At 48.2% G+C, this 14,015-nt stretch overlaps 1 long non-coding RNA gene across 1 annotated transcript in view; it reads left to right on the top strand.

Annotated features, from left to right (window-relative positions):
* Nucleotides 1-13,714, top strand: part of LOC137542065 (uncharacterized) — a 170,937-nt gene extending 157,223 nt beyond the window's left edge. Inside the window, exon 4 of the long non-coding RNA XR_011025340.1 lies at nt 13,429-13,714. This is a non-coding gene — a long non-coding RNA (uncharacterized lncRNA). The remainder of the gene's footprint in view (nt 1-13,428) is intronic.
* The last annotated feature ends 301 nt before the right edge of the window (nt 13,715-14,015 follow it).

Here is a 14,015-nt window from a genome sequence, read left to right as displayed (position 1 = left end):
ACTCTAGGCAGTTGCCTAGGGCCTGGAGAAAGTCTAGGGATCTAGTGGATGCTACCCACCACCAGGGCCGCCATCAGAAATTTTGGGGCCCCTCACACATCAGGCCTGGGCCCCCCTCCCTGGGCCCACCCACTGGTTGCTATGCCAGCCCACTAGCCACCCCACCCACGTGTCCATGCGCGAAGTGCACTGCGGCAAAAAATGTGCATGGCTCCGACACAAAAGTGGGTGTGATCATGGCACATTGTGGGTGGAGCCAAATACTAGCAAAATACAGATTAGTCCCTGGTTAACAAATGAGATAGGGACTTGTAGTTCTGTACTTATCCTTTATCCATTCTCTTTTGTCCCCCTCTTTTCTTCCTGTGCCTCTTTTGTCCCCCTCTGTCTCACCTCAGTTTGTGCCTCTTTTGTGTCCCTCTGTGCCACCTCATGTTCCCGTCTCATCTCATTTCTCCTTGTGTTTCTTTTGTCCACCTCTGCTCCCCCTCTGCCTCTTTTATCCCCCTGTGTTACCTCTTGTCCCCTTCTGTCTCAGCTCGCCCCCCTGCCCAAGTCAGGTATAGGTGCCCCCAGTATAGGTATCCAGGCATAGGTGCCCCCAGTATAGGTATCCAGGCATAGGTGCCCCCAGTGTAGGCAGCCAGGTATAGGTTCCCCCAGTATAAGTAGCCAGCTATAGGTGGTGCCCCGGTATAGGTAGCCTGGTATAGTTGCCCCCAGTATAGGAAGCCTGGCATAGCTGGTGCCCCAGTATAGGCCAGCATTATACAGGTGCCCCCAGTATAATTATTCAACTATAGGTGGTGCCCCGGTGTAGGTAGCCTGGTACAGATGCCCCCAGTATAGGTAGCCTGGTATGGGTGGTGCACCAGTATAGGTAAGCCAGGTACAGGTGCCCCCAGTATAGGTAGCAAGCTATAGACACCCCAGTATCAGTAGCAAAGTATGGGAGGGCAGGGTCCACAGAAGTCCTGGGCCCCTCACTGCAGTGTCAGTTGCCCCCCCCCCCCCCCAACCGATGGCTGCCCTGCCCTGCCCACCACCAAATCTTATTAACCACTTGACGACCGCAGTGTTAACCCCCCTCTCCCCCTAACGACCAGGCTGTTATTTGTTGTGCTGGGCTGTGCAGGCTTTTCAGCCTCCTGCACAGCCCAGCTATGGAGCCCAGCGATCAAACTCATCTCCTTTTTTTGTCCCTGAGGGGACATGCCGCCAGAGGTGTCTGATCGCTGTGGCAGTGTTTTGTTTTGGGTTTTTTTCAGCCTCTGACGCAGTTTCTCCCTCCCTCCCTCCTCCCCCCCTTCCCTCCTCCCCTCACCTCCTCCCCATCCCCTCCCCTCCTCCCCTCGGTGCTCAGAATTGAACAGGACGGCGATCCGTCCTGTTCCTCCTCTCATAGGCATGAGCCTATGAGAGGACGGCGCTCCCCGGCCAATCAGAGGTCGGGGATCGCCGATCTCGTACAGCTCTGCCGGGGACTGCAGCACTGTACGGATATAAACAAAGGGGATTTATTTCCCCTTTCGTTTACAAACAGCCTGCTAGCCGCGATCGGCGGCTAGCAGGCTAATCACGGAACTCTGTTCCGTGAAGTGGTAGGGAACGATCACGCAGCCGTTCCCTGGGAAACTACAGCCCCAGGACTTGACGCCGTGGCCACGCCCATCGGCATTAGGCGGTCCCCAGGTAGTTAAAGAAAACCTGTAACAAGAAAAGTTCCCCTGGGAGGTACTCACCTCGGTAGGGGGAAGCCTTCGGATCCTTTCGAGAATTCCCCCATCCTGCTGTGTCCCACAGCGGCGGCGAAAAAGCTCCCGGAACTGCGGGGATGTAAATATTTACCTTCCTGGTTCCAGCGCAGGCGCAGTATCTGCTCTTCGCTCGGTGATAGGCAGTAATAGCAGATCGCTGCCGGGCCGCTGTACTGTGCAGGCGCAAGTCTCCTGTACCTGTGTATTAGAGCGGATCCGACGGAGATCACCTATTTCCGCCAATATCTGAGCTGAGATCCGCAACCGTGCCCCCACTGGAGCCAGGGAAGGTAAATATAGCAAGCCTTGTCAGGCTTGTTGAGCCAGGATTGCGGGACACTTCGGGGGAGCCAGCGCTGGATTGCCTGCAGCTACAGGGGAGGGGGGAGGCCTCATTGGGACCCTGAAGCTTCCCCCTACTGAGGTGAGTACCCTTTAGGGGACTTTTTTTTTGTTACAGGTTCTCTTTAAAGTCAGGTGACCATCATCGGTGGGCATGAACTATCTTGCCTAGGGGCCCCATTTTGTCCTAATCCTTTTCTGGTTGTAACCATTAATAGGCTGTTTTCCTCACCTGCGTACACTTCTCTGACACTAGAGCTGTCCCCTCCCCTGCTTACATCTCTCTGACACTGCAGCTGTCCTCTCCCCTGCTTACACGTCTCTGACACTGCATCTGTCCCCTCCCCTACGTACACCTCTCTGACACTGCATCTGTCCCCTCCCCTGCTTACATCTCTCTGACACTGCAGCTGTTCTCTCCCCTGCTTACACCTGTCTGACACTAGAGCTGTCCTCTCCCCTGCTTACACCTCTCTGACACTAAAGCTGTCCCCTCCCCTGCTTACATCTCTCTGACACTGCAGCTGTCCTCTCCCCTGCTTACACCTGTCTGACACTGCAGCTGTCCCCTCCCCTGCTTACACCTCTCTGACACTGCAGCTGTCCCCTCCCCTGCGTACACCTCTCTGACACTAGAGCTGTCCCCTCCCCTGCTTACACCTCTCTGACACTAGAGCTGTCCCCTCCCCTGCTTACACCTCTCTGACACTGCAGCTGTCCCCTCCCCTGCGTACACCTCTCTGACACTGCAGCTGTCCCCTCCCCTGCTTACAGGGAGCCAAACGTAAAATTTGCACTGGGGCGAGAGCTCCTAAGCTACACCACTGATGCTGCTTGAACCCTGTCTATTGTAACTGTTATCTCCTTTCCTCTACTCACACCACACTGTCCTTCTGTATACCTGAAATCAGGGTCGGACTGGGACACTGGGGCCCACCAAGGAAGTTTCAGCCTGGGGCCCGCCCCCTCTCCTCCTCCTCCCCCCCCAATCCCCTCAAAATGCAATCAGATTGGCAGCAGATATCCCCACTAAATCCAATCAGATTGGCAGCAGATATCCCCCCACAAAATGCAATAAAATTGGCAGCAGATATCCCCCCACAAAATGCATTCAGATTGGCGTCAGGTTTTCCCGCAAAATGAAAGCTCCCCCCAGCTTGGAAGGGGGGGGGGCAGAGGGCACAGAGCGGTGGGGAAGGGGGAGGCCTCCCCCCTCACTCACCTAGAGCCCCCCCCTTCCACGCCCCCCCGTTAGGTAGGCAGGTGTCTCAGTAGTCCCCCAGGCAGGAAGGGGGGGCAGTGGGCACAGAGCAGCAGGGAGGGGGAAGCCTCCTCCCCCTAACCTGGGGCCCCCCCTTCCGCGCTCCCCCCTGTCCAAAATTGCAGCCAGCAGTGGCAGCAGCGAGCGCAGGAATCACTTACCGTCCGAGAGGATCCAAAAGCTCTGCGTGCTGCTGCTGGTCCGGTCTCCTGCACTGCACTGTCCAATCACGCTCTCACAGGAAGTACTGCGAAAGCGTGATTGGACAGTCAGTGCAGAAGACCAGACCAGCGGCACACAGAGCTATCGATCTCGGACAGTAAACTATTCTGGACTGCAATTCTGGAGGGTGGGAGCGCGGAGGGGGGGGGGGGGGGGCTAGGTGAGGGAGGGGGGAAGCCTTCCTGCCTGGGGGACTACTGAGACACCTGCCTACCTAACTGGAGGGGGGGAAGCAGAAGGGGGGGCCCTAGGTGAGGGAGGGGGGAGGCTTCCCCCCTCTTAACTGCTCTGTGCCCTCTTTCCCCCCTTCCTGCGCTTAGCCCCTCCTTTTCAGCACTGGGGCCCCCAGGAGGCGGGGTGGCTGGGGCCCACCGATGGGACCATCGGCACTTCGGCGGCTCAGTACGAGCCTGCCTGAAATGTCTTGATATTACTCCCCTCGTCCTGCTGTAGTACAATGAAGGAAATGGAAATCACTAGCAGTACGCAAGCTATAACTCTTAAAGTGGATCCGAGATAAACTTTTCTTCATTGCATAATTGTGTTCCTTTCATATAGTTTATATGGCTTTTCTCAAGACAAATACTTTTTTTAATTTGTTTTAATACTATAATTCCCTATAAACTAAACAAGCCTTCGCCCACAGCTTCTCCAGTGCCTTGGCACTTTTAGACTCATGTAGCAAGGGAGGAGGAGGTTACTAGCCAGTGATTTCAGATGCAGAGGGGAGGAGGGGAGTTAAGTTTTCAGAGGCTGAGGAAGGCTTGCCTGTTGGGCAACCATAGGCGTTGCTAGCCCCAAAAATCAGTGGTACGTGCCACGGATCTATTCTGGGGTGCCCCGGATGTCCCCCCAGGCAGAGTCAGGCAGTACTCATCTCCAGCCGTTTGGTCTCCAGATTCTTCTCTTTCGGGCTTCTCCCCCTAGTGTCCGAGAATGAATCAGATGCTAGAGCTTCTAGCGTCTGATTCTCAGATGCTAGGTGTGAGAACGCGGAAAAGCCGCCGCGTGTACTGCCGGCAAGGCGGCTGTTTCCGCGTCCAGCGCGGCGGTTTGTCCGCAGCAGCGTGCGTCTGGTGTGGCCGGGTCTGTTAGTTCACACAGGTTGAGGAATACGCGCGCTGAGAGGCAGGACCTTTATGACAAACGAGGAGGGATCAGCTGACCAGCTTGGTCAGCTGACCTCAAGGCAAGTGACTATTGGTTGATCACTGATGGGTGGCGCCAGAGAGCGCTGCGGTATATATAGTCACTGCTGGTCACTTTCAGGTTGTCTGCCGTTGCGAACACTTACGTGGAAGAACTCAGACCATAGTCAGATTCAGTGTGTTAGAACCAGGAGGACCTGGGAATTCACACTGAGCCAGATTACCTCTGTTATTATTGTATTATCATTCTGTTATACTTCAGACTAGTTCCAGGGTGTCGACACCACGGACCTCACACCTAAGACTAGGGACTCTGTGTTGTCATTCTGTTATACTTCAGACTAGTTCCAGGGTGTCGAGACCACGGACCTCACACCCAAGACTAGGGACGCTGTATTATCATTCTGTTATACTCCAGACTAGTTCCAGGGTGTAGAGACCACGGACCTCACACCCAAGTCTAGGAATACTTTGTACCATCATATTATACTCCAGACTAGTTCCAGGGTGTAGAGACCACGGACCTCGCACCCAAGACTAGGCATTGTTGATATCTGTTATGACCTATTGCATTCCTGACAATCCCTCTGCTCTCTGATTCGGTACCTACGCATATCTGATTATCTGTTGCCAAACCCTGCCTGCCTTTGGATACTGAAGAGATAGTCTCCAGACCTGCTAGTGACATCGACCTTCAGGTGTCACTCACGCACAGGTCATTCCTACCTTCAGCCTGGGACTCCACCCCTTTGGAGGTCTCAGGCTGCTGGAAGGTGTTGGTACTCTTCAAAAGGCGGTATTGCCCATACTGCCAAAGACCATCTGCTCCTCAGGTGGTCTCATTCAAAGTGTTTACTGTTGCACCAAACACTCACACTATATAGGTGTACAGAGGTTAGTTATACTTGGATTATCAGTGATTCTGCAGATCATCAATAATCAGATTCTCTCTGTGTGCTGACACCGATCGTTGCACTAGGGGAAGAATTTAATTGCCAGCTACAGAAATAAATTTAGAACTCTTGAAGAAAAACTTGCAGATATCCTGTAAATCATACACCACCATCAGGAAATATTTTTGTTACATAGTTTTTTTGGCATTGCATCATTTTCTAATATTTGCAGTGTACACACAACTCAGCATTCTAAATGATTTTACAGAGCAGGCCAGTGAACTTTTAACCCCTTTTCAACAGTGAAAAAGAAAATACAATGACTGACAGTTGAGATAACAAGCTTCATAGGATAGAGCTCTCTGCGACTTTGAAAATCGTAGAGCTCAGCTCAATGGCTCTTTTGCATAGATAACTAGAGTTTCTTAACGCTTCCTGTACTGGAAACAATATTAGACTTATGTCTCTGCTCCTAATGTTTTATTTCTTAGCTGTACTACACATACAATATATTATATCATCATGTTTTTCCCGCTCCAGTGTCTCTAAAACAGAGAACACAGAAAGATTACAGGAAAACACAATACCATAGAGGTCATTGCAGCACTTTACATTTAACAGTGACATCTCGAGGTTGCTTTACTATACTGCAGTTTAAATAATACTGTCAACCTATTCAATGGTTACTTGCGTGTGAGGTCGGTTGACATTCCCTCCAGGACACCTTGTGAACCGGGCCGGATTTGTACTCTTTACCACCCAAGGTCGCTGTCACCAGCCGCCCCCTTCAGTATAGGTAGCCAGATGACCCCTTCCCTCTGGTATAAGTAACTTGATGACCCATCCCCCCCTCCTCCAGTATACGTGGCCAGATGACTACCTTAATACCTCCTATTCCTACTTTCCCCCTTTCAGTATAGGTAGCCATCTTGCCTTCACACTGCAGCAGCCATCAGTGTCACTCATTTCATTTCTCAAAGCTCGTCTCCAATGCCAAAGCTTCCTTTTCCCCTCTGTCTCCAATGCTGCCGAAGTCCGTAGCCGCCCACCACAATCCAAGTGTACACAGAGAGCATGGTGGCCGCTGGCAGTAGACTACTGTGGTCAGGCGCTTGCCTGATCTCCCGGCATTGCAGCATTTGCAAGCTTGCAAATGCTGCATAAGTTGAGCCTGCTGCGTTGGTGCCCTTGCTCCTGTGGTGCCCTAGGCCATGGCCTAGGTGGCCTTGGCTGAAATCCGGCCCTGCTTGTGAATGCAGCACAACTGCACTACTAGAAACACAAATGTATTTTTGCCTTCCGAAGATCCCCGTTTTAATTGTGATGCTAATAATTTGTATGCTCCTATGTTCTTATTGGCCTGATAAGTCAATAAGATTGATGTGGGGCTTGAAGAGGCACTATGGCGAAAAATTGTAAAGATTAAAATATGTGCAAACACAGACAAATAAGAAGTATGTTTTTTCGAGAGTAAAATGAGCCATAAATTACTTCTCTCCTATGTTGCTGTCACTTACAGTAGGTAGTAGAAATCTGAAAGAAGCAACAGGTTTTGGACTAGTCCATCTCTTCATGGAGGATTCTCAGCAAGGCTTTTATTCTTTATAAAGATATTCCCTAAAAAGGATTTAAACAATGATTCTGGCCAGCTTCCCTGCTCACTGCACAGTTCTTTGGCAGTTGGACAGAACTGCTATTCACTAAGTGCATTTGAAAATAAATAAATCCCGAATCTTCCCATGAAGAGATGGACTAGTCCAAAACCTGTCGCTTCTACCTACTGTAAGTGACAGCAACATAGGAGAAAAGTAATTTATGGCTCATTTTACTCAGGAAAAAAAATGTACTTCTTATTTGTTTGCACGTATTTTAAATTTTACAATTTTTCACCATAGGTGTCCCTTTAATAATAGTCCCCATGACCCCCGCCTTTGTGCAGCTAGGAGGGGCACAGGAGCGAGAGCTGGCTGGCGGGTCCAGCAGAGAAGCAGAATGTTATACATTATCTACTCCCAGTCGCGATACAGGTCCTCTTCACTTCCTGTTCAGTTTACAAGTGCTGTCACATGACATAGGGCTGAAGCCACATGGTGATTGGCTGGCTTGCAGGGCACTTCCAAACAGGAGGTGAAGAGGCTCCTTCATAGTCACCCAGAGCAGAGGGGGAGGTGGCTTACCTCAATGACAACTTTATATAACAATGGCATTTATTATGCACTGGCAACGCGTTTTGTGGCCTGAGCCCACTTCCTCAGGCCACTTGTAGTGCCAAAACACTGTCTTGCTGAGCAAGGAGCGCCTTTTATATGGGTTAAGAGTAAAATATTTAGCTCATCCGTAAAAACTGAACTGGTGCACAGAGTTTCTGCCATATCTTTCAGTAGATGGATGCATTAAAATAACTATCGGTTTATAGGTCAAGCACAGGTCAGGCATTAGAAGCACAGTTCTGACTCGTAGTGCTGGGTTGCAAAATGTCTGGACATTAACATTCAAGTACACGCATTCATCTAGTCCTGTATGTCAGCCTCATTAGTTGAATGCCTTACGCTTTACAGATCTGTTTTGCGGTATGCTTCACCAGTGTGCATGTTCCCCCCACACAAGGGCAAGAGGATAACTTGGTGGGCGATTCATTCTGACAGCACTCTGGATATGAAGGGAGCGCAGTAAATGAGCATACGCCTCAAACGCAAGCAGGGTATAGACTTCACAAGCTTAAATCTCACCAAACATACATTTGAAAGGTAAATGCTTAAAGCAAACCTAAAGCAAATCTAAGAAACAGATACAGAATATATAGCAAAAAAAACTAGTCAGAGGAAAGCCGCAGGGAAAACTGTATGTATACTTATTCAGTATTTCCAGAGGTTGGAGCAGTGTTACAGTAAGACAAAGCAGCTTTGGACCATGAAGCCATCCATCCCGTTAAAATATGTAATGTAGTAGGGGTATCTTGGCAGCGTCCAGTGAAAAATGGCGCCGGCCAAATAATGGCGCCAGATCGCAGACGATAATGCCTTTATAATCGATATTTTTCGTTTAAAAAAATTTAACATTTTTCCCTTTTTATCTTTTAAAACGATATTTTTTGTTTTTAATAACTTATTTTTTTCGTTTAACAGTTCCGTTTCTCTGCTTTTAAAATGATATTTCCCTGCCTCTCAGCTCCGTCTATCAGCGCGCATCACCGCCTCTCCCCCGCCCCTCTGAGTGAAGGAAGACTGAGAGGGACGGGGGAGAGGCGGAGATGCGCGCTGATAGACGCGCGTGAGGAAGGGCTGCAGCGGTTGCCCTAACTCAATCAGGAAGCGCAGCCGGCGCTGTACAGAGGGGATTTGGAGGGTAAGGGATCCCGTTTAGTCGCTGGATAGCGAAGTTTTAGCAGGGGCACACATGCCCCTGCTAACTATGAGCTGTGAAGCGAGATTTATTCTCGCTTCAGAGTTTATTTAAAAACGATATATATTGTTGGGATGAAGAGAAATTACAAACGGAAAGACCCAAAAAAAAAAAATTAAAACGAAAAACATAGTTGTGGTTAAAAATATTAAAATCATAAACGAAAAACATCGTTCGGGAGCACTGAACATATAACCATAAACGATAAATATCGTTTTTGAAGTCGGCGCCATTTTTTAGCACTTTAAAACGATAAATAGCGAGCGATAGCAGTTCTCTATGGGCGCCTTTTTTTAACTCCGATGCCTGGCGCCATTTTTCATCGCCCCCATCTTGGCACCCTAGAGGAAAAGGCACAGGAGACAAAAGACAGGAGCCCAGTAGTGTAGTATGTCAGTTATTGGTGAAATGGTAATAAGTAAGATGCTACTCACAAAGGAGGGTTGCAAGGGGCAACCGACCACAGGTAGCAGGTGGAGATCAACAGACCCGACTCCAATCGGGGGTGGTCCTGGATGGACCTGGATGTGGTCGCTCTCTTGAAAAAAATGGACAGGTGTCCACCGTGGTTGAAACCACGGATGTTCTGTCACCACCCAGTGCAGTTTCTAGGCTAAAATGCACCCAGGGCGAGGGTGTAAAAATTGCGCCCCCCCCCCCCCCCCGAAGCAAGGTATGGGTGCCCGCAGTATAGGTTAGCCAGGTCTAGTTTCACTTAGTATAGGTCCCCCCAGTATAGGTAGCCAAGAATAGGTAGCCCAGTATAGGTAGCCAGGCATAGGTAAGCCAGTATAGTTGCCCCCGCTATAGGTTAGCCAGGTAGGTGCCTCCAGTATAGGTAGGCAGTATAGTTGCCCCCAGTATAGGTTAGATAGGCAGGCGCCCCCGGTATAAGTTAGATAGGTAGGTGCCCCAGTACAGGTTAGCTAGGTGGGTGCCTCTAATATAGGTAGCCAGAATAGTTGCCCCCAGCATAGGTTAGATAGGTAGGTGCCCCCAGTATAGGTCATTTAGGTAGGTGTCTCCAATATAGGTAGCCAGAATAGTTGTCACCTGTATAGGCTAGCTAGGTAGGTAGGTGCCCCCAATACAGGTTAGATAAGTGCCCCCAGTATAGGTTAGATAAGTAGCTGCCCCCCCAGTATAGGTTAGATAGGTAGCTGCCCCCCCAGTATAGGTTAGATAGGTAGGTTGCCCTCAGTATACGTTAGATAGGTAGGTGCCCCCCAGTATAGGTTAGATTAGGTAGCTGCCCCCCCCCCCCTTCCAGTATAGGCTAGATTAGACAGGTGCCCCCCAGTATAGGTTAGATAGGTAGCTGCCCCCAGCATAGGTTAGATTAGGTCTGGAGAGGCCACAAAGGCTGGGGCCTTGGGTGGCTGCAGCCCAAGGGGGCACCTGGACATGAAATAGGGGTTAATACATATGAAAGAGAAGGCTGCAAATAGGGAACAAATGGAACTGGAAGCTGATGCCCGAGAGAGCTATACATGAGCAAGGCTGCTGTACATTGTGTATTGGTTAGCGCTCTCGCCTTGCAGCGCTGGGTCCCTGGTTGGAATCCCAGCCAGGTCAACATCTGCAAGGAGTTTGTATGTCCTCCCCGTGTCTGTGTGGGTTTCCTCCGGGCACTCTGGTTTCCTCCATCCCAAAGACATACAGATTAGTTAAATGGCTTCCCCCTAAATTGGCCCTAGACTGCTACACGATACATACATAGACATAAGACTATTATTATTATTATTATTATTTAGTATTTATATAGCGCCGACATATTACGCAGCGCTGTACAGTGTATATATATATATATATATATATATATATATATATATATATATATATATATATCCATATATATATCTTGTCACTAACTGTCCCTCAAAGGAGCTCACAATCTAATCCCTACCATTACCATATGTCTATATTATGTAGTGTAAGTACTGTAGTCTAGGGCCAATTTTTTTTTTAGGGGGAGCCAATTAACTTTTCCGTATGTTTTTGGAATGTGGGAGGAAACCGGAGTGCCCGGAGGAAACCTACGCAGTCACGGAGAGAACATACAAACTCTTTGCAGATAGTGTCCTGGCTGGGATTCGAACCAGGGACCCAGTGCTGCAAGGCAAGAGAGCTAACCACTACGCCACCGTGCTGCCCACTATAGCAGGGATTAGATTGTGAGCCCCTCTGAGGGACAGTTGAGTGACAAGACAGTATATATATATACTCTGTACAGCGCTGCGTAAGATGTCAGCGCTATATAAATACTAAATAATCATAATAATTGTTACACATGGAAGAGGGGGGCTGCATATGGAATTAGGTAATCTGTGCACACATTATTTACTGAAGCGAACACCCCCCTTTGCCTGTAGTAAGAGCTAGGTGTGTAATATTGTCCAGTTCCTGGAGCTCTGCACATCCATGCAGATTGAACATTCAGGTATAACTTCTGTTTGAAAGCGCTGCCATGTCCCCGCTGTACAAATTGAACGTAAGTATACTAGTGGCTAGCTGCATTCATTGTTTCAGATCTACATTCAAAATTTTTAGATTAGAATTAGTACATAATTTGCATCTGTTTTGCATTCAGGGTGCGTTTCCACTAGTGCGGTGGGAAATCGCCGCGGATTCTCCGCGGACGAATTCGCATGCAGGAGCGAAATCGCATGCGGTTGTATGTGAATTTTACCACGAATTCGCATACGATTTCGCATGGATGACGCTGTGTGCGAATTTAACCATGTCAGTGCCTGTGTGCTTTTTCATTGATTCCATGCGAAATCGTATGCAAATTCGCATGAAAAAACACCATGCGAATTCCCTATTAAATACATTGTATGCGAATCGCATGCATGTGTGCGGTGTCCGAATTCGGATGGCTCTGCTGAGCAGATTTTTCCTGCACAAGAAAACACTCCGTTTTCCTGACAAATGGACACAGGCTCATTCACTTTTATTGGTTATGCGAATTTGCATGCGGGGAACGCATGCGAATTCGCGTTAGTGAAAACGCACCCTCAAGGCATGTATTTAGCCCCAGTGGGGCTCTGCATGCCTCCGTTGGTTTACATTGCAGGTGCAGCCTTGAGTGCTGTAATTTGTCTGTCTGTCTGCTTGATGTGATGTGTATACCATTTATGATTAGCAGTACAAGGAATATTAGGTTTTTATTGCTAGACTAGTGTTAGGGCTTCCCCAAAGGGGTCCATCATCGTCGTGGGGAGGTCTATTAAGTAATAATCTGTGCACACATTATTTACTGAAGCTAACACCCTCCTTTGCCTGTTTTGAGCGCTAGGTGAATAATATTGTCCAGTTACTGGAGCTCTGCACATCCATGGAGATAGATCATTCAGGTACTGTATAACTTCTGTTTGAAAGCGCTGCCATATCCCCCGCTGTGCATATGGAATGCCGCTGCTGTACATGGAAAGTTAGCTCCAGCATTCTTGGCCTAAAGGCAGAAAAGTATATATCTGGCCTTGTTTCTGGAGTATTTGTACATGGGGAGTAGTTTAAAATCTTTTATTTACTTAAAGAGAATCTGTATTGTTAAAATCACACAAAATTAAACATACCAGTGCGTTAGGGGACATCTCCTATTCCCCTCTGTCACAATTTCGCCGCTCCCCGCTGCATTAAAAGTGGTTAAAAACAGTTTTAAAAAGTTTGTTTATAAACAAACAAAATGGCCACCACAACAGGAAGTAGGTTGATGTACAGTATGTCCACACATAGAAAATACATTCATACACAAGCAGGCTGTATACAGCATTCCTTTTGAATCTCAAGAGATCATTTGTGTGTTTCTTTCCCCCTGCATCTCTCATGCACTGAAGTTTCAGGCTGCTCTTTTCTTCCTGCAAACAGCTTTGCCCTTGTCTGAATTTCCTCAGTATGTGAAAGCCCAGCCAGTTCAGAGGACAATTTATCCAGCTTGTAAAAGATAAGAGAGAAGAGAGAAGCTGCCCTAATCTAAATAATACACAGGCAGTGTGCATAGAGGGGCCTGGAAGGGGGAGTTCATAGCAGAACCACAACACTGAAGAACTTGGCAGCCTTCCAGACACAGGCCGACAAGTCTGACAGGGGAAAGATACATTGATTTATTACAGAGACTGTGATAGCAGAAAGTGTTGCAGTAAGCCAGAACACATTAGAATAGCTTTTGGAACTTGTAGGATGATAAAAAACAGGATGCAATTTTTGTTACGGAGTCTCTTTAAGAATGAGGGTTTAATCCCACTTAAAAAAAAAAACTCATTAATTCAACTCTTAGTTAATGATTTTGATGTTATAATAATTTGAAACTGACCATGCCTGTTCTATAATACAGAATAATACACACACAGAGGTAATAAAGGATGTTTCGTCAGTATAATAGATACTATTAATCATTACAGCAGAAGACCGGGAAAGAACATGCATTGACATTCACTCTGAAAAAAGGTTTTTCTCCAGTTCAGTCAGAAGATATCTGTGATCAGCGAAGGCATCAAGACTCAGCGGCGAAGTGACCCGCCTCTCCTCCGCACCTCATTCCGAAAGAAAACTTGGTTGCCACGGAAACCCTGTTCTGGCTTGTTATTGTCATAGAAATCATCAGCAAATTATTAGACATGCACAATCCGCATTAATGAGATCTCAAAGGCAGGTGCAGCAGGATGGGGTGCGGAGGAGAGCGGGTGTTTGTGGGCGTTTGAGCTGCCATTTCAAGTATGGTGAAGGTAAGAAGAGTGGTCACATGAAGGTCTCACAGAAGTCGCCACAGAACAGTCACCTAGGGTCAGCTGACAAAGTTTGACGTAAACGTGTTCATGGCAACCAATAAGGCTTCCTAATTCATTTAGCACAGGAAAACTGGAAGGCGGCCACAGGCAGCAGCTACCGCAGCTCATTTGAAATCCAAGTCAAAGATTTATCACTTTAAAAGTTTTGCTGCGTTAATGGGGCATCCTGTGTTATACACTTGACCACCTGTATAACACAA

This window comes from Hyperolius riggenbachi, chromosome 12, assembly GCF_040937935.1.
Source record: "Hyperolius riggenbachi isolate aHypRig1 chromosome 12, aHypRig1.pri, whole genome shotgun sequence".
NCBI lineage: Eukaryota > Metazoa > Chordata > Amphibia > Anura > Hyperoliidae > Hyperolius > Hyperolius riggenbachi.
The sequence above is the reverse complement of the archived record's forward strand: the minus strand, read 5'-3'. Positions and strand labels throughout refer to the sequence as shown.